Raw genomic sequence first — 25,321 nt, forward strand, 5'->3', positions numbered from 1 at the left:
CCAATGCACATAGTGAATACTTTTTCAACTTGCATAAGCAGGTATCTTTTATATCCTAATGCCTGAGTAGCTGCACTGATTTTTTCACATTTCTGGCTAATACCTGCAGTTTCCACTGGAGCTTTATTTGGACATAAAATGATCTGAATACCGATCCCCTTGATGCTCCCCAATTAGCAAGTGTATTCAGCAGTTCTAATTTTAAGTCATTATCTAAAATAAAATAGAGTAACAGAAAGGCAGATAAACAGTCACTGGGGAAAGCAGGAATCAAACAGTAAGAAAGAAAATATAAAGAAGAAAAGATACTAGAAAAAATCTTTTTTTATACAAAGCCTGCCCCAGTTCAGCTCTTTGCTAAATAAATATTTTATGTCTTTACTTTGAGGACTCTTCACAACTTAATGTCACTATGTCTATATGACTGAGGTTTACAGCTGTTTTGTGGATCTCCCTTCAGTTCAAAGACAGTTCTGAATCTTTTTCATGCACGATTCTTTTAAACACCCCCAATGCCTTCTCCCAAAATGCTTCCCAAAGCACCAAAATTCAAGCCACTGCTGCGTATCTTCCTTCAGCTCTTTTCTTGTCCTAACACCTATAGAACCCACTGCAACAATTGTGGCCTACCAGGTGAAGACTTGTGAGTACTCTTCTACTTCCCCACTTCTGCTGCTTTTTCTTTATTAAACACAAACTACAGTACTACTATTTAAGAAACTGCGCCAGTTCTTCATCCTATTTGTTTGATGAGATATCTAACCCTTCATCTGTTTATTATTATTATTGCTATTTTGAAAACATTTTATTATTATCATTGACTGGAAAGCCCTGTAAAAAGGATTATCTTTCTTTATTTACCTTCTACAGAGAGGTTCTTTCCTCAGTTTTTCCTTTTCTTTTCCCTACAGATTTGTATAGAGTTCACTACTACTATTAAAATCTGAAATAACCATCCTTCCTGACTCACTGCTGAGATTTCTGTCTTCTTGGACTATATTACGTGGTTGATGAAACACATCTTGCTGGCAGTATAGTCTTTGAGCCTTCTGGTTTCATTAAAAAGTTTGGTCTTAGCATTTCAACAGTTTGTTGTCTGGAGAAGGAAGCGTCTCTTCTGGTGTCAATTTAAGGTGGTCATCACAGTCTGAAACAAACATGTGAGACTTTGCTCATCCAAGCCTTTGTGTGATACCCACCAGAAGGCCCTGTGCCAGGAAGATCCCTTCTTGACTAAGCATTAGATCACAGTCTTGGTTTGCAACAAAGACGTATTGAAGAAACAGGGTGTTTAAAAGATGTTCTTCAACAGACAGGACAGCGGTCAGGAAGAAGAGAGTTATTTTCCTAGGTGGAAAGTTATTACTTTCCTAAGCAGAAGTCAAAGTAGACAAATCTGATGCCTTTTTTCCCCACCTAGTTCTTAAACAGTTATGGGAATACTACAGCTTGTGCAAAATTCCCCCATTGTGCTATCCATGTTGGTTTATTTTTTGAGGATTTTTATACTCATAGTTTCCTATTTTTCTTGACTAAACCCGGTGTCAAACATAATAGAGTAATTTTAAAAGTCTTTTTTTGTCAGTTCCTCTCAGTGGGGAAAGGCTAGGGCATTTTTTAAAGAGGAAATCTTCTTTTATTATTATGTATAGATATTGCAGTAATGCTAATAATTCCCATCCAAGCAAGGGAACCATTTTGCTAGTTGCTGTATAGTGTTTGGGTAAGACAATCCTTGCTCCAGAGAACCAAACCCAAAAATCTTTCAAATAAGTGAAACAACAAGGAAGGGGACAGAAGAAAGTTAATCACTAACAAGAATGCTTTTGTCTATTCTACCTTTATGCAGAGTTTGCAGATACAAAATGGATTTCTCTTTCCTTAATGGAAGAAAGAATCAGATTTAAATACAGGAAGGAGAAGGTGACCGAAACACTTCTGGGCATACGTACCCATTGCCCACGTGAACCTGGTCTAAGCCCACTCAACTGGAAGAGATTCCTAGTTTTTCGTCTTAAAATGTTTGAATCACATCAGAAAGAGAATGAGTGAGTGAGTGAATGTAGCGAGGGCGTATATGCATAGGACTGAAAGTGTATAGGTTTGGATTTTTTGGTCTCTTTTCTTCGCATCGCAATGTGGTAACATTCTTCCTTTCTTGTGTCAGCACTTTTGGTTTTCACTGTTTGTGAAAGTTCCTCATTTTACAAATGAGTATAGTCTTTTTTCCCTTGTAAAACAATGCCTATGATGAGACCATTTTTTTTCAGCATGAAGCAATCTGTTTTCGATTTTGAGAATGATGGATTTTATTATCTGTTTAAAGAACACTCTCTGGTTGCTTACTTTTTTCCCTGATGCATCAATAATGCTAATAAAAATGAGCAGATAAAGATTTGGCTTGTGCTGGAGGAACAAACAAAAACATCTCCCATGGATGCTTCGTATTCAGAAATACTGCTTTTTGTTTTCACTTTGCAGAAAATATCTTTCCTTTCATAATGTTTAATGAAATGCTTCACCAAAAAATAAATAACGGATTTTTTTCAGAAAGAGCCATACTCATCAAAGGCATCAAGGAGTAGACATTGTGTGTCTCGTACCTCCACAGATAACTTCAGACTTGCTGAGCTTTATGCCTCTGAGAAGATAGTTAATCTATAAAATGTCTGAGAATGGCTTTGGGTGGCTGATGTTTACCATATTAATCTTAATCATTTCCCTGTTAGTTTGAGTACCTCCTGTTTCTTTTAGGCACCTGCTCTTGCACTATGTGCTCACTTTGTAAATGTACTGGGATGGACTGGTTGCTGCTTCGCATGTAGACGATGTGTAGCAAAATGGGACCTCGACTGTCAACTGAAGCATCTATTTTCTCTTCACTCAACAATGTGAGTAAAAATAGAGAATGTTGAATGGAGTTTTTCCTCAACATAAGGCCTGTGGGCCTCTTAACAAAACATCTGTGAAACGAATTGTTGATGTGTAGACTAAAAGTGTTGATTAAATTTCCAAGATTTTCTCTGGTCAATTAGAAAGCCACCTGTAATGCATTTTTCCCCTAACCCACTGAGACACTATTGATATTCTTAAGCTACTGATTATTTAGAGCCAAACTCTGCTTTTATTTAAACAGTTCACAGTCATTTGAGTAGCTCTCCTAAAGGTCATGCAAGCACTGAGCTTTCTTCCATTAGTCAGGAATGATCACCAGCCTCATCTAACCAGCAGCGGTTTCTTCTTGACGAGTATATGGCTTTATGACAGCTTGAAGATCTTTGCACCCATTGCAGGTGATCAGAGGAAGTCCCTTCCCATGACATGTGGGACAAGGTTTTGTTTTGTGACTTCCAGTGGCTCCCTGATCTCCCCAGACTCAGTTTGCAGGTGGAACTGCTAGTTGACCTAATGGTAGTCCAAAGCCTTTATTAGCTGCCTTTGCTGAAGGGAAGTCATCTGAGTAACAGTCTATGAGATCTTACAGGGGTGAGAGATCAAAAGCCTGTTTGAAATAACTGGAGATCCTAACCCTGGTTTTGACACTTCAACGCACTATTCCAAGGTGCTGCTGCGCTTGGCAGTTGGTTGCGTTGTTCCTCAGTAGAGATGGTCATCAGGTAGGTCTGGTGTTTGATGGCTGACAGGACAGCAAAAAGGACTGGTATTTGGCATCTCAGCCAGTCTGCAAACCAGGCACAAACATTTTGGAGGAAAAGTGAAGTAGCTGCACACCATCGCCCCTTCTGCTGTGATGGGCAGTTCATAAACAGCTGCAATGTATAGACTGCTCTGAAATGGGTCAGAAGCCACTTGACACCACCGCGTGGATGCTGGAGCTCCTAACCCTTTAGTAGCTCCCAGTCTTACAGGAGAAATTCAACCCGTTGAAAGAGGATCATTCCCACAGAAGAAACAAGAAATCTGAATCAGAGGCAACTATTCTCTCTGTCTTGCAGACTGCCAGTGTCCCAGCACACATAACTGGGAAAGATCCAGAAGGAATCAATTTCCACAATCCAGTGGTTGACATGAAGTGGAAAACATTCAAGGAGGGTAGAAAACAAACAAACAAACAAACAAAAGCAATCAAGAAAAACTCTTCTTGTTTCTTATTGCCCAACAGTTTACTATGGTTATTGTTCCATTTTGGCCACAGACTTGTGACCCCTCTCATTTTATTTAGTACTGCTTTCAATTCCCTTTTTTAAAACAAAACAAAACAACTCAAAGTGTTGCTAAAGCTGTGTGAAACCTATTTACTGTTGTTTGAGTCTCTTGCATGGGCTGATGTTCGTATCAATACCAGAGATGGATGGGACACCTGCTTGCACACACACACTGCTGAGCCTCTGGTGATGTGCCTTGATCGGATTTTACAGTATTATATGAATAGCGAGGGTGTAAGATAAAGGAAGAATTATATTTTACAATTATCTGCATAAACAGGCAGGCTTCCAGCCTCACAATAGCACTGGTTGAGGTTTTGAAGTGCTACTAATGCAGGATGAGATAGTCTCTTCACAATCTAAATAAATACGCAGTATATGTATACGTATGTTCATCAATTAAAATGCATCATACATATATAAATACACTTATAAAGAGAAAATTGTGATCAGTGTGAATATTAGGAAAAGTATGGCCTTAACTTGTTTAAATGTGTAAACAACAAAGCCTTCTCCTACCTGTCTCACCACCCTTACCCTGGGAGCAGCCCAAGCATGGATGTGGCCCAGAGAAAGTACATCATTTTACAGTGCAATGCCTGCTTTTGCACAGGTCCCATTGACTGCTCACTTGCTGCTTTAAGGACTCAAGTGAACTAACACAAGCCCCGTTGTTCCATACTTGCTATCTCTCTGATGTGAGCAACCTGCCAACATCTGCACAAGACCCTCACTCTGGAATACTCCAGACCAGAGGTGGGGCTGCGCCATCCCTTTTCCAGCCTGGGCCCACACCAGGCATTCTGTTTTGCCTATAAAATGTGAGAAAAACCCCTGTGGGGTAAATGTGACTTGTTCTGGCAAAGGAGAGAAGCAGCCCGCAGAGATGTAGCTTTGTTCAGAGCACAGATGCTTGTGGACAAAACCCTCCCGGTTCATATTTCCTGGTCTCTGGGAGGTTTAACAGCCTGTAGCCAGGGGTTCATCCCTGTGCCTGTGCCTGAGCTTGCCCACACCACATAGCTTGGTGTGGGGTTTGAGAGGCCTGTGTCCGCACCCCACTGGAGCCCTGTGGATGCTGGCACTTCCAGGGCTGTGTGGCTGCTGGGTGGAGTTTTTGTGGATGACAGCTTTGGAAGTGGGTGCCTCAAGCCATCTACGTATTGCCCTAAGTCCCAGAGCCCTTTATTTTTTCTGTTCCTGACTCAGTGTGGCTCAGAAGACTTCTGGTAACAGCTCACTTTTGGCTGGAGATGGCATGAGAAAATGACTCCCCCAGTGCTATTTTTTTCTCTCTCTCTCTCTCTGAGACCTGGACAGAATTAGGAAGGCACAGTCACACCTCCCCTCCTTCAAACTTTGGATTTGTTCCCAGACAGGTCACTTTTCCTTTTATCCGGCGTACTGCAGACACCTTTGCCTTCTGATCGCTTTGTTTGCTTCCTGGACGCTGTCCAGTGCACCCCTAGCCAGAGCCCCAGCAAGACAGCCTTTGCTTTTGCCTTCGACATCAGCCAGCCAGCGGTGCACCCCTGCCAGCAGAAGCAGCCAGAAGCAATCCAGGGAAGAAGGCTTCCCAGGTGCCAAAATGTGTTGCTAAAGCTCTGCCAGCAAATGTGAGGGTGAACTAATGGTATTCGGAAGAGTATTTGCAACTTTTGCTGGTGGCATCAGAATCTGATCTCAATTACAGTGAAGTAACCAGGCTAGATTTGGGTCTGGATTAGAGCGACCACATTTAAGTCCTTTTTAAAAGTTTGCTTCTGCCACGCTACTCTAATGAATCAAGTTGTCTTGCACATAAAGGCATATTATTGTCCTGTTTCCTTAGCATCTTTCTATTTGTTTGTTTATTCTTGGGTTTATGCATGAAATTTTCACCAGTTAAAAATAAAATAGGCTTTTAAATTAATTTAATTAAAAAGATACAATCATTTGTGAAGACTCTTAAATTGAATTAAACCCATTTTGCTATGGACAGAGCATCAGCATTGCTAAGTTTGTCTAGTACTGCCCTATATAAGGGCTTTTTTTTTGAGCAGTTTTGATTGTGCCAGATGTTTGCAATTCTGAATTAATTTTCTTACCTTTCTGGCTGAGAACATCCTAGGTGTATGTCTCACTTAGATGCTTTTGCAGAAGCTAGTAACATGTATCCAGCTGTTTTTAAGGATGACATTAAGGAAAAATACATTAGTGAAAAATTTTATTGTAGTGTGTTTTTGTTCCTTTGCTTTTAGGAAGGGCTAGTGTTTCCATACTCCCATGGGACTAGGATTTGAAACTTGTCAGGGAAGAATAATTTTTATGCCAGAAGTGTGGTTTTTCCATTCCCCATGAAAAGAAAATTGAATTTTGCATATAGGCCATGGCTGATTGTTATTTTGGTGAGGGCATTTTCTAAGAATTATGGTCATCTGTGGCCTAATCTACCCCTTCACAATCCCTCCTGTGACTAGACTCAGTTAAAACTATCACACATCTGGGTTTTCCAGGACATACCCTCCTGTTTTTCAGACCAGAAACTTTGTCAATGCAGATTTTGAGGAAATCATATCCATGCTCTGCCCAGAGGGTCTCTGCATGTGCTAAAAGTCTGATGCACTCCAGAAGTCCTTGATCTACTGCACGAAGTAATTGTCTGTTGTGTGAAGAGCATGGTCATGATACTTGCTCAGTGGGTGTTGTAAAATACAGGGGCATGTTGCTCTACTTAGGGAATCTGGAGCAAAATGCAGAGGTTTGGGAGCACCTGACAAACTTGGACAAACCAAGTGAAAAGGCTTATTTCTTACATCATAATTTTAATGTAAATTAAGCACAAATTTTTAATGCCACATGTCTTTATTATGAACATAGGCACACATCTTATCTTTTCCTTGGTTTAGCTGAAAATTACTGTTCCTGGATTGTCCGGTTCAAAGATGCATGGCTCCTCACAGTGAGGAATCTTATATCTGATGGGTATTTAAGATAATCACAGTAATGGTTTTAATCTAACACAAATACAAGTTAAAGCATTAACCACAATAAATGAATAGTTGGTGACTGAAATGGGATTTCCTGCAAGTAAGCCTGCTATTTGTCGGTAATAGCAAGTCTTTAAGCAAAGAAAATATGTCAAGTCCAAAAGAAAGCAGATGAAAGCATTATCTAAGACCCCAAATCAGGATGTTCATGCCCAGGATGACCTACAAAATGAACAAAACAAAGCAAACAAAACCCTAGAGCACACAAACAAAGGCTATTTGATACCAATGACCCTGAACAGCAACATTTAAAATTACTACTGCACATGCCAGTTCCCCCAGTTTTGGTTTGTGATGTCCATGTGTGCTAATGTGCCAGAAATGTTTATCTTTTGGAAAAATTTGTGGCCTGCATTATCCACTGAGTTAGTTGCCAAGACAGCAGATCCCAGGCTCATACATTTGTGGGGTTATTTGAGATTGCGATTTTCCATGTATTGTGTCCTATTACCGCATGGTCATTAAAAACAAAGGAGGTATTGAATTTGCGTATAGTGCATTTCTTCAAAGTTAATGACTTTATCCTGGGAGACATGACAGCATGATTAGCGGCCTTGTAGCCCACCTGAGCACCATCTTTCCTGCAAGTCCCGGTACCAAAAGCTGGCAGAGGGCTGCATGGGGCACCAGGCACATCAGCTCGGTGCTGGAGAGTGGTCTGCATGTTGTGTTGGGCCAGAGGCTGCTCTGACCTTGCAGGCTAAGCAATGAAACTGGGGAATGTAATTGGCTTTGCCAAGAGTAAAGCAGGCTTCTAGTTGCCGAGGCTGCTCTTAGGGCTAGCCACCATCCTGGAGCGTGGCTTCCTTTCTCTGCTATGCCACGCTGCTTGCCCTCCGGGCTAGGTCCATGCCAGGATGGATGTGCCTCCATCAGCTTGCCCACCTTCAGGATCACTGCTCTGCATCAGAACTACATTTGGTCCATCATTTAGGAGCATTTTAGAGAGGAATTTTATTTTTGTTTGTGCTTTTGCAGTTTTCTGTGCAAAAGCTGTTTTACTTCCATAGATGTGGTTCTCATCTGCAAGATAAATTGGGACCTAATCTTCTACAGTCTGTGCAGATACAGGTAAAGCTGAACTGGTCAGATTTAGCTCTTCTGTCTCACTGGTCACTGTTCATTTTTCTTCCAAATCAAATCAAGTCAAGTGAAAAGAATCCAGGAAGAGCTCCTTCTAAGACACTTTTAAAGACAGAGTTTTCTTATGTCATATTTTGATTTTACATTTGGTTTTGAATAGCATTTCATCTGTGAATGATTTTTAGAATAAAATAAAATTTCACCGTATAGCAGTACATTAAGTGCCAATTTTTCCCACAAGCTGTACACTGAGCTGGAAGAAAGCATGAGCTGTATCAGTTCATGTTAAGCAGTACTGCCACAGATAAAATAAAAGGAATGGAATATATCACTTATGACCATGCTGTGATGATATATCCTCAATTATAATATGTAGAATTGCACAGTATGTCAAAGTGCTGCTGCTAGGTCATGAAAAAATGACACATTGTGAAAAAGTAACAGCATAGATATGTTTAGAAACAACAAAAATGAAAACTATTGGAAATACCTTTTTGGGAAGAGAACTATTTATCTCTTAAAATATAGTCATGGAGGAATTTTCCTTGAAGTTTACAGAATATCAGAATAACTGGTTGACTCTGTAGGCCTTTCTCAACAAACTTCTGTTGCAAGGAAGTTTTCCAACCTGCTCTCATGTCAAGTGAATGGAAATGAAAGCAGATTTGGGCCCTGTGTCTATATGGTTCATATTAGAGACGGGCTCGAACCAAACCCACTAGATCAGAACATTCCCAGACTTTGAGGAAGTTTGGCTCTGATTTCAGTTTTAAAATTCAGTGCTGGCTCCTTTCAACAAGGAACTAAATCATCTGAGCACTACTTTGGGAAATTTGGATCCAGATCAGTACTTTGCAGCTGCAGCTGCAGCCCTCATTGAAATCTAGTGCTCCTCGAGCCTGGTCCAGGGGGCCAGGAGAGCACGAGGCTCCTCCAGCGGCTTGCCCACGTGGAAAGCCCAAGTCATGGGAATAGGCACACTTGGGCTCTACCAAGAAGATCTGGAACTAAGAGGTGCATGGAGAGTGCACACGCTGTATGATATGAGTCCTCACAGGAGGGCTATGTATCCCAAATCAGCCAATACCCAGGTTTATTGCACTGTGGATTGTGGAGTCGGTGTGAAATGGGCTGATTGTTGTTGAAGGGCTTGGTTCATACCCTTGAAAAGCAAATCCTTTCTAACAGTTTTGTTTAACACATTTTTCACTGTTGTGTGGTTCCAGTCCTGGCTGTATAATTGAGAGCTGGGGTGCTAAGGGAGCTACTGGTCAGATTTGCTAGTAAAATCATTAGCAGAAGCTTCCAAAGTGCTTGATCCTGGAGATCCTGGAGTGGTGAGTCCTTGAGAACTGCTGCTGATGTTGGTGATAGGGGAAACAGACCTGAAGTTGGTGCTGCTTTTATACACAGTGAAGACATTTTTATTACTTTTTTTTCTTGTAGTCAGTCAAAATAGTCAGAAATGGTTTTCCCAAGCTGCCTGTGTGACCACATCAAAGCCACTGAAATGCTGGGCCTCTGCAGCAAGGACAGCAGGTACTTCAAGGAAGGGAATAAAAATGCCTCCTTGTCATGGCCCCGTCCTCTCTGCCCAGGAACACAGCAGAGCTGCGGCTGTGCTGGGGAGACCCTGCAGTGCTGGAGGCATGAGGAGCAGCACCGTGATTTCCTCCAGACTCATCACCTGTGCATGAGGAGATGAGAGAGAAACTCACGGAGACTTCAGCCGGTGGAACGGACCTGTATCCTAGGTCCATTCTCAGGACAGCTTACTTACCAGTTGTTCACTGGACTTCTTCACTCCTTCTGTGATATAAACGGAGAAAAAAGTTTTTCACTCTTTTGTCTCTGGAGATCTGACTTCACTGTCACAGTCCAAGCTGTTGTTCAGCTAATTCAGCAAGTGCATTTATGCTGTTGCAAACAACCTCCATAGTTTGTCACAATGTTTTGTAAGTCTCATATGACAAGAAACAAATGCCTTGCAATCTTTCCATGAAGACCATCATCCTGTTTGGCCCTGAGGGTTCCTCAAAACTGAGCATGGCACAGGACCAAGGCAGAAGACGCCCTTGGGAATGGGGGCAGTATGGTCTGTGTTTCCCCATCTTTTTCAAAACCCATTATTATTTTTACATGATTCTGTTGCACTCACTGTGTCTATTTTAGCTGCCTAGATTCCAGCTGTTCAGTACTGTGGCTATGTCCCACTTTCTCTCTGTATGGCATCTAGAACAACGGGGGCCAATTTCCAGTTAATTCTTGGTGATAGTATATTAAACGTGCTTACTCTTAACGCTGCTTATTGAAATATCTTAACGCCATTCAGTTTTAAATATTGACCGGGCCAACAGTCACTGAAATAGGTAACTCACTGCAGTGTCATTTTTCAAAAAGAAGGATTTTGGCCATCTCCAGTTCTTGTTTCAATCAGTCTCTTATTCTTCATGTTAAACAATCAATTTAATTGAGCCTATAGCCCTCCATTATAATTGCAATCCATCGACCTTTATGAGTGCCTAGAGTTTTATGTTTGAATTAATTGGCAGCTAGTGAACCAGTATGGAAGAAATTGTCAGATTCTTTGAGGTGGTTGGAAGGAAACCTATTCCCCAAACAATAATAGCAAGACACCATGTGCCGCCACTTGTCAAGCTCCTAGCACCTAATCTGGTAGGGAGCAAAGCTTTCAACAAGTTCTTCAAAGGGGTTATGGATTGGTTGGTCACAAAGTATTTTTACATAATCTCTTCTGGAAGTGTAACATTTCCCTGGGCACGTGGAGGGGATAACTGCTGTTACTGACTTTCAGAAAGCTGTGATGGTGCATGGCTTTGCTGAAGGCTGGTGGAAGAGCTCCTGATCGTACAGCTATGATGAGTATTTCCTGTGGACCATAAAGTGCTCCTTGCTGTAGGACCTGCATCTGCAAACATGCAGTGAGTTCGACATTTATTTTTCTGCAACTGTTAAATGGTCATTGAAGTAGAACATGTAGTATTTCACTTTCTAAATGCCTTAAATCATTTTGAAGCCGCTTTTTACTGTGCATTTTGAGTTTAAAACAGGGTTGGTTATGACTAAGAATCACATAATACTTTTTCTGGGACTCTAATTAGCTTGGCTGACCTCATGTCCTAACGAACTTTGGCAAAAGCCCTTTTCACTCCTTTTCCCAGAGGGACAAAATGCATTTACTAAGCTGTTATTTTGCCATATTAAAAATGTTAAAAGGCCTGGTAACTTTTACACTTTTATGATTCCCTCATGAACGGAAATTAGATTAAGATTTGGGGTAAGAGATTATCCTTACATTGTAGTCTATGGCAATTTTACAAGGGAAATCAGAGGCACGTATTAGCCTGATCTCATTTGCACCAGGCTAACCGTGAAGTAAGTGAAGTCTTGGAAATGTGTATGTAAAAAGCTCACATAGTTAAGACCAGAACCTGCCTAAACCCTTTTTTACCCCTAGGCTACTAGTCCTACTGTCTGGAATTCCCTCCCTTTTTACTACTCTGGAATTCTGTTACTTTTACAGTACTTGAGATTTCTAACTCTAATGCTATTATAGTTTTACTAGGGAACAGTCTCCTGAGTAAGACCAGAGCTCAGGATTTGGATGACATGCTCCATGACTGGCAGGGTTACTGAAACACAGCCTAATCTTCTATTTGTGTCAACTCTGCCATTGCCTTTCCATCTTTTTTTGGTCTTACCTGGATATATACTTTTTTTTCTTCCTCCTTTGACTTCTCTGCTCTCTCTTTCTGCTAATGTTATTATTCTTTGACATCTTTTATAGTTTTGAGGTTGTCTGGAAGAAAACAAAGCTTAGAGTTACAAAGATCTGCAGATATGAATAAGCATTAGACATTTCATTGGTCTGCTGCATTGTATTGTATGCAATTGGTAAAAATTAGCTCAGCAAGGACAACTCAGCTGTGCAAAATGACTCATTTGCATAAGGTTTTACAACCATACTGCAACATGTGGTATATGTAATTAAAAATCAATACAAGTCCGAGCTAAGCACTCGCCTTACCCCTGTATATTTTGATTTGTCTTAGGAATCTTAAGCAGAAATACATTTTCAGCAGCTTCAACAAATTAAATAAAAATTTGGGAACAAGGGCAGTCTGAAGAAATCTGTCAGCAACGATTATCTTTTTTTTTCTTGTTGTTGTAGGCACAGTTTCAGTTAAGAGTTCTGTTTTTAAGAGAGCTCATTGAAGACCATGTACATTTGCAAATCAAATCCTCAGGCATAAAAATGTATTCCACTGGGTTATCCATCTAATGAAAACTCAGACAAGCAAGTGTCTCCTATCAGGTAGGATTTAACACAGCCTTTTTCTTCACATTAATGTACAGTGACTTTGAGTGGACAGTATGGATTACAACTGTTCTGTGCTTTGGAGCACACAATGTCATCCAGGCCATTAACGCTGAGTATGAAAATGCTCTGTGCCTCGCAAAGTGCTGACCTGCTGGCCCTAATCCCAGAAGGAGCTGAAGTATGTGCTCCCATGCAGAGATAGTCCCAAAGACCTGAAGGTAAGTTAATGCTTCTGATCTCTCTTGGATCAAAGGAAGAGTGCTCAGCAACCCTGCAGGATCACAGAAATGTAGCGTACCTGCATGGGACCGGCCTGCTTAAAAAAAATAAGAAAATACATGATTAGCAGGAACCAGAATAAAAGATGAGAGATGGCGGAGAAGAAAAAGGGGTTCATTTTCCTCAATTTGCTTGTCTCTTTTTTGGCTTGAAAACTTCCGCACTGATATGAAAGTAAACTCAGAATATTTGTGCTGGTACTATTACAGTTGCATCAGGCTTATTTGTTTTTATTGTTAAGCTAAGAGTAAAGCTTGCAGCCACACAAACCTGTACTTGTTCTAAAAATTAAGGAATATTAATAAGGATAGATATGTTTGTTAGGTGAAAAAATTCATTGTTCTTACATTTTCCTAGAATTTCTTGTTCTTGGGATTACACCATTGAAATTTTGAAACTTGAGAGGGGAAGGAAACCAAAAGCGTAGAATAGCCATAAGACTGGAAGTCATGACATTTCCAGGAGATGAGGGAGACTGCAATTTTCAAATTTCCTGTCCTGCACAGGACATGTTAGGCATGTTGAGTTGTGCTTTCCAGACTGTGGCAAAATTCACAGATTACAGGCTGTTTGCTAGTTTCTTTTTCTCTCCGATCCTTAAAGAATTTCTGTCCTGGTTCCAAGAAAACCTCTACAGGAAATAAATCTATTCGGAAGAATATATTCCATAAAGAAATTCTTCATGAGCTGTACTTACCATACAAAAGGCCAAAGGGTTCTGCCCCTTACACTTGCCTGGTTGTGTTTGGTTCATGCAGGGTGTAGTGGCAGGCAGTGCAATTTTAATCTCTCCTGTTGGTAATACCAGAAGGAATCACAATATTGCCATTTTCTGTGATATCGTGAACCCTTGGACAGGAAGGGAATTTGTGGGTGGTGGTGGAAGCACTGATCTTTTTCTTTCTCTTCTCACTAGCCTCCTATGCTTTAGCTTTTTGAAAATCTCTGCTTGGTCCAGGACTTGTGTACAGGGTTTTCATCACAGAGAGAAACCCATAACATGCAGTGGCCCTGGCACCCTTACTTGTTCCCGCTCTCCCTGGGTATAATGGGACCCACTAGCTCAGCACAGCCCTATTCCTGGATCCTGCATACCCCTGAAACTGGGCAATTTGCCTGGTGCCATCACTGCCCTGGGGACGGAATGGCACTGTCAGCAGGGAAAGGAGAGCACTGCCCAGCTGCCCTGGCTAGGGCATGTAGTCCTGTCAACAGCACCAGCCTCTGTAGGAGGAGAAGGAGATGGATTCATGGTGGAGGCACAGATGTGCAGGGCACAACACTGTATTACAGATACCTCAATATCACAGTACCGCCCCTGTGTTACAATCTGGCATTGTGTACTTGGAAGCCGTGGTACTGAAATATCACCAGCTAGGTCATTGCATTTTACATGGTGATGTAATTTCACACCTAACACCAGATTATGTCATGGTCCAAAATGAAAAAAACAATGTTCCTCCTCCCTACGGAGTGAAATCCCACAGTGAGGCATGTTAATTGTTGGAGATATATGTCAGAATACCATCAACGTGGGGATGAGTTATGCCAGGCTACAATGGTACCTTGTGATGGATAAGAGCCAGTACCCAGGACTTCCAGCCTGTAGCATATATCTGCTGCATGTCCAACTCTTTCTTCTATCTGGAAATCACTGAGGAGAGGACTGATGGAGTGACCATGTGCAGTGTACTCAGCTGATCATCCCTTCCCTCCCTGCAGGCAGAGGCAGGGCTCTGCTCCAGACATTTGCCTTCTCCAGGCATATAACAGCCTGGGTGCAGGTCAGAGCACCAGTGGACTGGCAACCCTGGGCTGATGTGCACCAGGGAAAGAGGCTTGCTGCCTTTCCTCACCTCTGCCTGCTGCCAGGGCCACCTGCCCTCTGACCACAAACCAGCAGGCACAAACCAGGACAGAGATCTTAGGGATGTGATACAGTCCCTGTGTGGCTCAAGTGGCTTGCAATACAACTGGGTGGGATGGGGGCATAAGAAGAGAGACAGCAAGGCAGAGAGGTGATGAGTTTTGCTGTGGATCGAGCAATGGGCCAGTGGCACAGCTGGAAAGAGCCTGCAGGCTGCCTAACCTGGCTCCAGTGCACACGGCAAGACAGCCTCTGCCTGTTGTTGCTTATTGCACCTCCTCCATCTCCGCTGCATCTCCTGGACCAGCTTCACTCATGTTTCATCTCCGTTCATTGCCACGTATGTCATCTGTGCATATGAAAAAAACCTGGCAGCTGACTGCCATAGCTTGCTTGGGAAAAAAACAGCTTTCCAAAAGAGAAGGAGGTGGGAGTTTTGAGAAGGCAGGAAACTCTTTTGGTATCTTGCCAAATGTCCTCATTGGTTTCAGCTGTGGGTGCAGGGCTAGCTTAATCCTCGGGCATTCAGGGCCTCTATGCAACTGATGACGAGTATGCTTTTAAGGAGACCGTTGGAAATGTAACCGTAAATGGCATCAGCTATCTGGAAAACTTCTTAGCAGTGCCATTTGAAAGACATCTTTATCTGGGTTTTCTGGACTTGATTCTGATCTCATGCTAGTGTGATAGGGATGTGCTGGTTTTACTTCAGAGCCAGCCACACCAGACATCTTTTTTTCTCAGGACCTTTCTCTGATTGTCTGGTTGGAGAAGAGTATTTACATTTGCTCTTTTTTCCTTAATTTAAAAGCCACTCCACTTAATCACCATGGCTTGTATGTCATAACCTTACAGCTGCCAAGCGTAAGGCCTGATGCTGTTTTGCATGTACATAACTGCTGATTTTTCAGAGCTGCTCCTGACTTAAATGAGGAAATCCTGACCGAAGACTTCTTCTGCCACTTTTTCCAGACTGTGTATTGTAGATCTCTCCACATTATGGCACATGAGTCACATAGTGAGTGTCTGACAGGTCATTCGTGTTATGTCTGCAGTAGAGAAAAGAACTCCTTGGTTTTACATGAGAAAGTTGAAACCTAAATGTGGCTGGAAAAAAAGTAAAGGGATAAAAAGATGCCACCAAATAAATATAATGTGCCTATTCTTTTCCTCCAAAAGATTTTCTTATGCAAATAAACCACAACCATTTTCAAAGACACTTCTTGGAGGTTTTTTTAATATTTTAAATGGATCGTCTTGAACAAAAGCCATATTATGAAGGAAAAAGAAACCAGAAAGCAAGTCTGACCTTGAGCAAATTTGGTGCGGTAGTGATTCACTCTAGTGTCATCTTAGTCAGATAGTCAGCATCAACTAATCATAAACCCATGATTGTTGTATATATGTGTGTGTATTTATACAAATATACATAAAATTTATGTATGACCAGTCATATTAGAATGAGAGAAGAATGCAGCATCTGTCACGCACGACACAAATTAGTCTGTAAGACGCCATTCAGGGAAGATCTTTAAAACGGGTGTAGTAATTCTAAGGGGCTGCTTAAGTCTAACAGCACTTATATACTTCTCTGAACTGAGTGGCAAGAATTTATTTCTACCCATATTGAAATGTGTTGAAAGACCAGCTCAGTGCTGCTGTCTCAGCCTCACTTTAGAGCTTCACCTCTGTCTACATGCAGTGAAGCCCAAGGTTTTCTTTAAACACTTAAAACAGAAATACTGTATTCAATAGGGAAACATAAACAGAGTTTTGAGTCTATATCTATGGAAGTTGTCAGTAGAAGGTGATTGGCAGCTATAGCCAATGGGTATCCCTTATTCAGAAGGTGTTTATGAAACATTTGTCTATCAAGGCTACTTGTGAGAAGTCCCACTTGCTAGACCATGAAAGCACATCAGGTTCTTCTACCACTTTGGTCAGACTGGTGAAAGGTGAGAGCTGCTGGGGAGCCAGGGAGGCTGCTCTGTCGGTTGCTGCACATCTGCAATGAGGGCAAAAGCAGGGATTTATGAAAGCCCGAGGGAAAGAGGGAAATAAAATCACTTGTCCCTGTGTGAAATTAGAAAGGAGCAAAAGATATTTGTGATGGGTGTGTTTTCACATGTCACTTTATGGGCTTTAAGCAATCTAAATAATTACTGGGTTACAAACCATGATACAAAATGACAGCCATAGTTGTCCATGTTTTATCTTACCTTGTTGTTTTTCAAAGAGGTTCAAAACCAGAAAGAACATACTATTCCTCCGCAGTCAGTAGTGTTTATGTTTGGAAATGAGATGAGAAATCTTCAAGTGAAAGAGAGTCTTATTTCAGGGAGATAAAATTGCTTATTAACCCTGCCCTTAAATCCAATTGAGTGACCAAACCCCAAGTGTTGCAAAGTGGAAACATCTCTCTGAGCAGGAGTTTTCTGCTACTTTCACTTGCTGCAACAGCCAAGCTGTTGTTAGGCAATAGGTGTAAGTGTGCAAGAGTATGGGTGGCTGTGTTTGTAAAGTATGGATAATACCCTTTATGCAAATCTTCTTTTAAGTTTTTGCACTAAATACAAGATGTCTCATGTGTTTGTTCTTTGGTCAGACTTTGTCTTTGACTCACACTACTTTCCAGAAATGCTCCTATTATTTTTTTAAGTCCTGAAGCTATCTATCAAAATGAGTATTTTTTTTTTCTAAGAAAATTCCCTTTAGAAAGAAGGAAGTAGAAGAGAACAAAGGCAAACAGCCTGTGACAATGACTCATTATGTTCCTTATAAATTATAGCTGTGAAGTCAATGCAAATTGTTTCTCACAGTTTCAAAACCCACTATAAGACAATAACTTAGGGCTATAGAAAGAGGAGCACCTAGAGGAATAATGGCTTTTTTTTTCTGTAAACACAGGGAAGTGTGCAACAAACAGTAGAGTTATTTGGAAAGCACTTGAAGATGCATTAGTAGATTAATTTCATGTTGTAGCACGCAAAGCTGAAACTGAATCAAACTCTTGAACTTGTAGCTCTTGTGGTATTTAAGCCTGAAATTTCTGTAATTTGTTTGGCAAGCTACCATTACATGGGGCATTACTAATAGGGAAAAGGTCTGAAACCTTCAGGAAAAGTGGCAGATGTTCAACCTCTAAAGCTCAGTCTACTTTGACAAGCGGCAGTACCTTACTTCTCTGTGTAAGGAGTGCACTCGGTGGCATGCTTGGGCTGCAGAACAGAGCACTTTCAGCACACACTGAACACTTAGCATACCACTTTCTTGGAGGGAAATAGAAAGGCTCATGGGCTCTTGGTCTCTGTGCCTGCTCAGGTCCACTTGGAATGGGGGAGTCTCCAGAGCCTAATGTGTACACTCACTTTGCTGTGAAGGTTGCCTGTTTGCTCTGCTTCCAAAACTTTGCTATCCATGAGTCTCCAGATGTGTTTGTGGTTGCTGGAAGTCCTGTGTTCTTACAGCTGCCTTCCCCTAGCTACTCTGATGGTATAACATCTCAGACTGCACTTGAAACCAAACCAAAGATCTCCACAGCTAAAAGCACAAACCTTTATAGCCCTGTTCAAAAGATGCATACCCTGTGGCTATGACCTGCAATGAACCATGCCCTCTGTGGAGCAAATATCATGAAGGGATACCTAAAGTAGAGTGACTAGCGGACGGTGGCCTCACTTGGTCTGATCTGCAGTCACTGGTCTCTCAGAGGAGAAAGGTCTATTAAAAATTGCAGGCAAATAGCTTTAGCCTAGAGTTCTTTGGTGTTCAAGTCTGTTGTTCCTAAACACGTCTCTTAATTGTGCAATGCAGCCACATCATTGCTATACTGGAAATGATTTTGTTTACAAAATAATTTTTTATGTCTTAGCTCTCTGAGGGTGAGAAACCAGATTTGGAAACTTTCCTAATGTACCTTAAAGAATTGTCTTAACTATCAACACAAGCTACCTGAGTCACCACCAAAGTCACCATGTTTCTAGGCATGCACTACAGCTGTATCTTACAGAAGAAGTATTTTAAAAACAATTGTGTGGGTGCATGTAAATATATGTGCATACAGCCCTCGTAGTTTCAGACACTGTGCTTTAAGGATGTATCAGGATGAACTCATTGAGATCTGGCTTTTACAGGTTCTTCAGCAATGTGACTAAATTCCAAGACATTCTTTCCTTCGATGGGTAGGTCTGGCAGTGTATCATAAGGGATATTTTCCTGTTATTTTAAGAAAGCAAGGTCCTTTTACTTTATCTTTCCATGAAATTACGAAGAGTTTCCTTGAAGCCATACCTTATCATGCATCATGGCCAGCACGGAAGGATGCATTCCTGATCATTACACATTAAAAGGTCCTTTGAGGAAATGGTTTGAACCTTTGATGCTGAAAAAACTGTTTGATACCACGTGTTTTATGTCCTATGTCTATTTCTAGTGTAGCATTATTAATAGGTCTGCTTCTTCCACCAACTTCTTCAGCTGCTCATCTTTTAGATAACAACTCCCCTTCCATCATTTGGCAAGAAATGACACTTATTTCTCGTTAAAAGCAAGCATAACATCTTTCCAGTGTTTTCAGAGATACAACTCCATTGACAGTGGACAGGATTAAGTGAATATTATTTGAAGTTGTCTTTTCTATAAGTAGTAATGGGGGCATCATGTCTGTTAGTTCCCTAAGCTCTGGGCCAGATTGTCACCCCACCTATTCCACCTCCTAGCCCTCTGTCATGCCCCGTACCTGGTATCCATGTAAGCCTGCCTGGGGACTAGGTGGACAGAGTCACACTCCAATTTTACCTTGCCGTCCTGGGTAGTGAAATAATGCTGACATGAATTAGATAACACCTGATAGGAGGTGGGGAAGTCATGTGCCCTGAGAAATCAAACCCTGAGCCCATCAATAGATATGTGAGCTTAGGAAGGAAAGAGGAAGACAATTTTCAGAAGAGAAATCAAAAGGCAAAAGGCTGGAGGGGGGCAGCACCATGAAATACAGACAGAGCACATGATAAAACATCTTTTAATGGCGATACTGAGCTGCCATCCTTCAGTGTCTGCTGAGGGTTTCTATACACTCCAGTCTAGCCTTGGGGCAAAGTGGCTTCGACTAAGAAAGCTGCATGTCCTGACATCTGGGTGATAGTAGTGAAGAGATACTGGCACAGGAAGAGTGGGTGAGTGACTGCATCTGCACCATTTCCTTCTTTTGTTAGCATACTCTTTGGTTGGTTCTCATTCCACGCAGTTCCTGACCATCCCTTTGTACTGACAATAAGTGGAAGAGAAGTCAGAATGCGAGCTATTGTAAACAGCTGCATTAATACTCCCTGCTGATGTAATATTCCCTCCTACAGTGTTTTGACAGTAATTCAGTAATTGTTTTCTGAGTGGGTTACTCTTTCTTCCGAGGCAGAAAACAAAAGATAGATGTAGATACCTCTTACACTGTAGTGTCTATCCTCAAAATGTATCACCAAAACTAATTTCTCTGATGACCTAACTGAAGCTGTCTATCAGCTTTCAACAACTGGCACGCAGGACTACCTCAGTAAGGCTGTATCAGTTCATGGTTTCAACCATCTTCCTGCCATTCCAGGAGTTGGCAGGCAGCTGCATAATTGGGACATACTCTCTTCTTGCTTTCACTGAATTTTTGCAAAACCCAACATGTTTCCAGACAAAATTTCATTGTTACTCTAGAGCTACACTCTCTTGCTTCGTGTTACTGCGATTAGATGGCTTTGCTCTGGGTTCACTTCTAGCACAGACTCCATACTCTTTCAGGAATGCCATGTTTATAATGCTGCTAGTAATCTGAGTAAGATGAGATGAGGGAGTTTCCAAGGCTGGCTTTGAGGATTCTTTCAAAAAAATTTTAATGACACTACCAGCAGCAGCTTCAGTTCCTAACGAGTGCATTATCATGTCCAGACTCCCATCTGCCATGATCTCATGGTCAGTAAGCTGTGCCAAGCACAAGAGAAAGATGCACAGCGCTGGTTATGATATGGAGAGCATGTGACAATATCTCTTGGCACAGAATTGCATTTCTTTATATATATATCTTTAATATGCCCTGGCTATGACGACATATGTATGCACAGTATAACGTGAACACAAATGGTTGTAAAATCCATCGAGTGAGTAAAAGACAAGGGAACACCTGAATCCTTCCGTAGTGTCTGATCCTGCATACTATGCATCTGAGCCTCAGTGGGAGTAATTCAGCCACTCCAGATTTCATTCCAAGAAACACTTTCTTGTACCCTTATTTAAGTGAGAACTATAGGGCAATGTTTGACAATATAAGCGATCCAAGAGTTATGTTTTCCTCTCAGGTTTGGGACTTAGAGCTTCCCCCAGGCTTATACCTTTCTCTTCTCTCTCTGAAAGCATGAACAATTAGAAGAAATATATTATCTTTCTTATATATACAAAACAGAGAAGTCAATGGTAATGAAACAGAGCAGCATGAATTTTTAAAAGAAGTAAATGTCATAATAATACCCACACAGTTTAAAGAGGTGCTATTATAACTCTACTTACTGACCTGGATTTATTTTTTTTTCATCTGCTTTATATGTTTATTTTCACACATGTTGACAAGAGGCAAAAATCAGCATCTTCCCTAGGAACTTTGTGCAATTAATGGAGCTTATTCTGAAGATGACTGTGGATCTCAGCACCTTTAGAAAGGTATGAGTAATACTTGAAAGGAACCCAGAGTCCTTTCTTTTCATTTGGCAATGAAATGAAAAGGAAAATGTACTTGAGGGCCCCCCTCCCACAGCCTCCCGACAGACAAAAAGAAGAAAGAAATAACAGTGGAGGTGAGGAATAGAGGGAAAACAGGATTTGTGAACGGAAAGGTGGGAACAGCACAATGCAGCATACATAAGAAAGGAGTGAGTGGGTGTTTGTGTTTTAAATGCTCTCCAGTGCAACAACAGCTCTTCTCAATGGCCTCTAGTACCAAGAGCACCCTGAAGACCGAAGACCAGTCCCACCTCTCTGTTTCATCATACATCTGCCAGTGACAACGCTCATCTCAAGACAGGACAGCGTGCATGTAATTTGGCATGTGCATTATTCTTTTTTTTTGCCTCTCTAGAAATACAAGCTCTAATATATATTTCCACATCTCTTAGTTGCCGAGTTCAGAGCTGCAATTCAGCAAAGTGTTTAACAGGCTATGGTGCAGCAGATCACATGCTTAGATTATTTCAGAAATGGGATCAAATTTCCTTCCACTTCCATCTTTATTCTTGGTCTTTGCTTTTTTCTCTCTTAGATTATTAAATTTATTAATTTTCCTTTCTGTATATATGTAGCTTTTGAATGCCTGTTTTTATGCACTTGGTGGCACATGAAAGAGCTGCTTTGTTTAGGGCTATGGATTTGAAGTAACTGATCAACATTTTTCCTTAGAGGATTTATTTTTCCATAACATAGAATGTCAGAAGTTCTGAAACAGGATTTGGCATGATCTTATGGATAGTTTTGTTTGAGTTTTGCATCATTTCTTTTCAACATTTTCTAATATAAGTTTTCTGATTTTTTGTTTTGAGGCAATAGTTCATTCAAAATTTGTCTGCATTTAATGCTAACTTTTAAAGGGATAAGAAAAATCAAGGAACAGCTAAGAGTCACCAAGCTGAAAATAAAACATCCCGTTCTGGGTTGAATGAAAAGTTTCAGTCAATAGTAAACATTTTTGTTGTCTTGTTATTGTTGTATTGCCTAGTAAAAAAATGTGGTGTCAGACTAAACCAAAATAAATTAAAATTACTTTTTTCTTGAAAGAACTGAAAACTGAACTTTTGAAAGCTGTAATTGAAACCACACAAAAAAGTTGGAAAGGGGGAGATATATTCTGATGCAGATAATCTACCCACCACCAATTCAATAGTCGTGGTCAGCCATTGGATGCAAATGAATGGGATTTATCTAATTTAATTTCAGCATCTAAGGTTCTACTGTCTAAACCTGAACTAGTCCCTGTAAGTTTCTTTTATAGCCAATGACATGAAAGAAAAAGTTCTCAGAATGTGTATCACAACAGCTCTCTCCAGTACCTTTTTAGGATGGGGCAGCTCAGAAGTTCCTATTTCTTTCCTTTGGCCGCAAAAAGAGACCAGTGGCACTGCTTGGATTTGTACAGTTCATGCTAAGCCAAATGGGGTGAGTTGTACCAATTACGTCTGTCCAAGGAAATGGAGATCAGTCCCAATGCAGCTGAATTTTATATAGTATAATACTATATGTTATAATGTAATATACTATATTACCATAATATTATAACATTGATATATTTATTATTATGTACAATATATTCTATTAAATAATATAATATGATAGAAACTTATTTAATTTTATATGGAATGATTCTGGCGTTCATCAAGCATCTTGTCTTTTTACATGGATGATCAGGAAATCCAGATCCCAAAACAACAAGCTTCCTAATCACACAGGAACACAGAAGAAAAAGTCTCCTTTGCAAGATCAGAGCCAGTTCTACCAGACATTTTAATGCTAAGTCAGATCAGTCAAGTAATAATTAAATTTAATTGGCACACCCACAAACTGTAACATTTATCCAGTGCAGATGAGTGATTTAAAAATAATGGGCATTCTTATCTTTAAATGAAGACAGCAAAGAAAATAAACTTTAAGCAATATTTCTAACATTATCATTGTTATTTTACCCCTATCTGTATGACTAAGACCAGGCAGAAGAGTCCCAGCAGGAACCAGTGTTGCATGTAAATTTCTGGTCCTTACAGTCTTAACTAACTATAAGCATCACTTATCTCTAAAATGACTCTTACTGTGTGTTACCATACCAGGTGTCAAGGGCTGATACAGTTCTTGAGGGAACTGGACTTTGGGGAGCCAATTACTTCTTACCTGGCATACTTCTTACCAGAAGCATATGGTGAGAAACTCGTCTCCCCACGCTCAAGTGGAGCAACCTGTACTGTATTTTTACTTGTCGCCTGCTCTTCCCTGTGTTTCAAAAAGAATGATGTATCTGTTTACAAGGAATTCATATCTGAGCTAGACTTGAACTATACAGCTCAGTGACATAAGCTCAAGAAGCAGTTTTAAATATTTCATTTAAAACCAAACCCAAGGTTGAGATAGGCAACCACCTTGCAGAAGAAGAATAATTTAATTACAGTTATGACTGAAGAGTGATGTGTCTTCACAAGGATCTCCAGTGGCAGCAATTTGTCACCGGATGTAAAAGGATGGGACATAAAGCACACTGATAAAAACAAGAAGAAAAATATATTTACCGGCTGAAGGAAAGATGAGGGGAAAAAAAGCAAAAGAAATAAAGCAAACAGAGTATAGAAAAAAGAAGACATAAGAATAAACTAAAGTGACTGGAATGGTTGTATGGAACTGAGCAACAAAATTAAAAAGTCAGTGTATTTAGAAAATAGCAAGTGATATATGTGCTGAGTGAACTGGGAAGGATATATTGGTTAATAGCATAGATAATCTGCTTTAATGGGGACAGATGAGTTGTTGCTGGCTTTTAGGTATGCTTCCTTTAGCAGTGCAGGGTTCCAAAAGTTTTTCCTATTAGTGTTGCAACATGCTTTGCAGGAAATATCTGAATGACATTAAGATTTGACTATCATACTGCATCTTTTTTTTATTTTGGACAGAATACACTCAGCAGTGCAAGATTATGTAAGTAAATAAAATAAGTTGTTGTGTAGGAATATTTCAACATACCTTTGAACTTCCAAGATGCAGAAATTTGTGTTTATTCTTTTGTTTTTTTTTTTTAACAAGAAAGAACCTTGTACGTTTTATTTTCTCGGCCTTCCCCTCACTCTTCATCTCTCGCTCTGCTTCTAATACCTTCTGGTTATCTGTAAGGCTGCAATGAAAGGAAGCAGATAACTGAGAAGTGAGTGGGCAAGACTGAAGAAGACAAAGCTGTAGTCAGAAAGAAGAGCTTGGAGAAGCCAGGGAAAATGGATAGTGTTGCTGAAGACATGGATAAATGAGTAGCTGTTCTGCATTGATTCAGGTTAGAAATCAAAGAGGAGAAAGGGTCTGATGGGGTGTTATGCAAACTTAATTCACAGACTGTTGATGCGGGGTATAAGAAGACAAAAAGGGAGGGTTTGCCAGTTCCAGAGAACGAATCTGATCCAAAATCTTCCCATTCATTGCCACTTTTTTTATTATTCTGTCTTTTTTCAGTGTTCATTAGAAATAACTTACATAAAAACTGTGAAGAAAACAGGAAAAAAAAGTTTTCTTTCTCTCGAGGTTAGAAATTAATCTTTTCATAACAGTCTTTGAGATGGAAAATGAACAACGACACGTTTTGGCAAGAGCTGACAGGACAACTACGGCAAAGAAGTGCTTTCCACTGTGGAAACCAAAAAACGTTAAACTTCTGTGATCAGGGTTTTGCATAATGAACTGACAAAGAGAACTCAGTAGTATGAAAAGAGACAGGAATACCCTGCATGCTACTAGAACAACGAATGGTATATTTTAGCTACCTCTTTTCAAAGCAAAATAACCT

This window comes from Falco cherrug, chromosome 6 (assembly GCF_023634085.1).
Source record: "Falco cherrug isolate bFalChe1 chromosome 6, bFalChe1.pri, whole genome shotgun sequence".
Lineage (NCBI taxonomy): Eukaryota > Metazoa > Chordata > Aves > Falconiformes > Falconidae > Falco > Falco cherrug.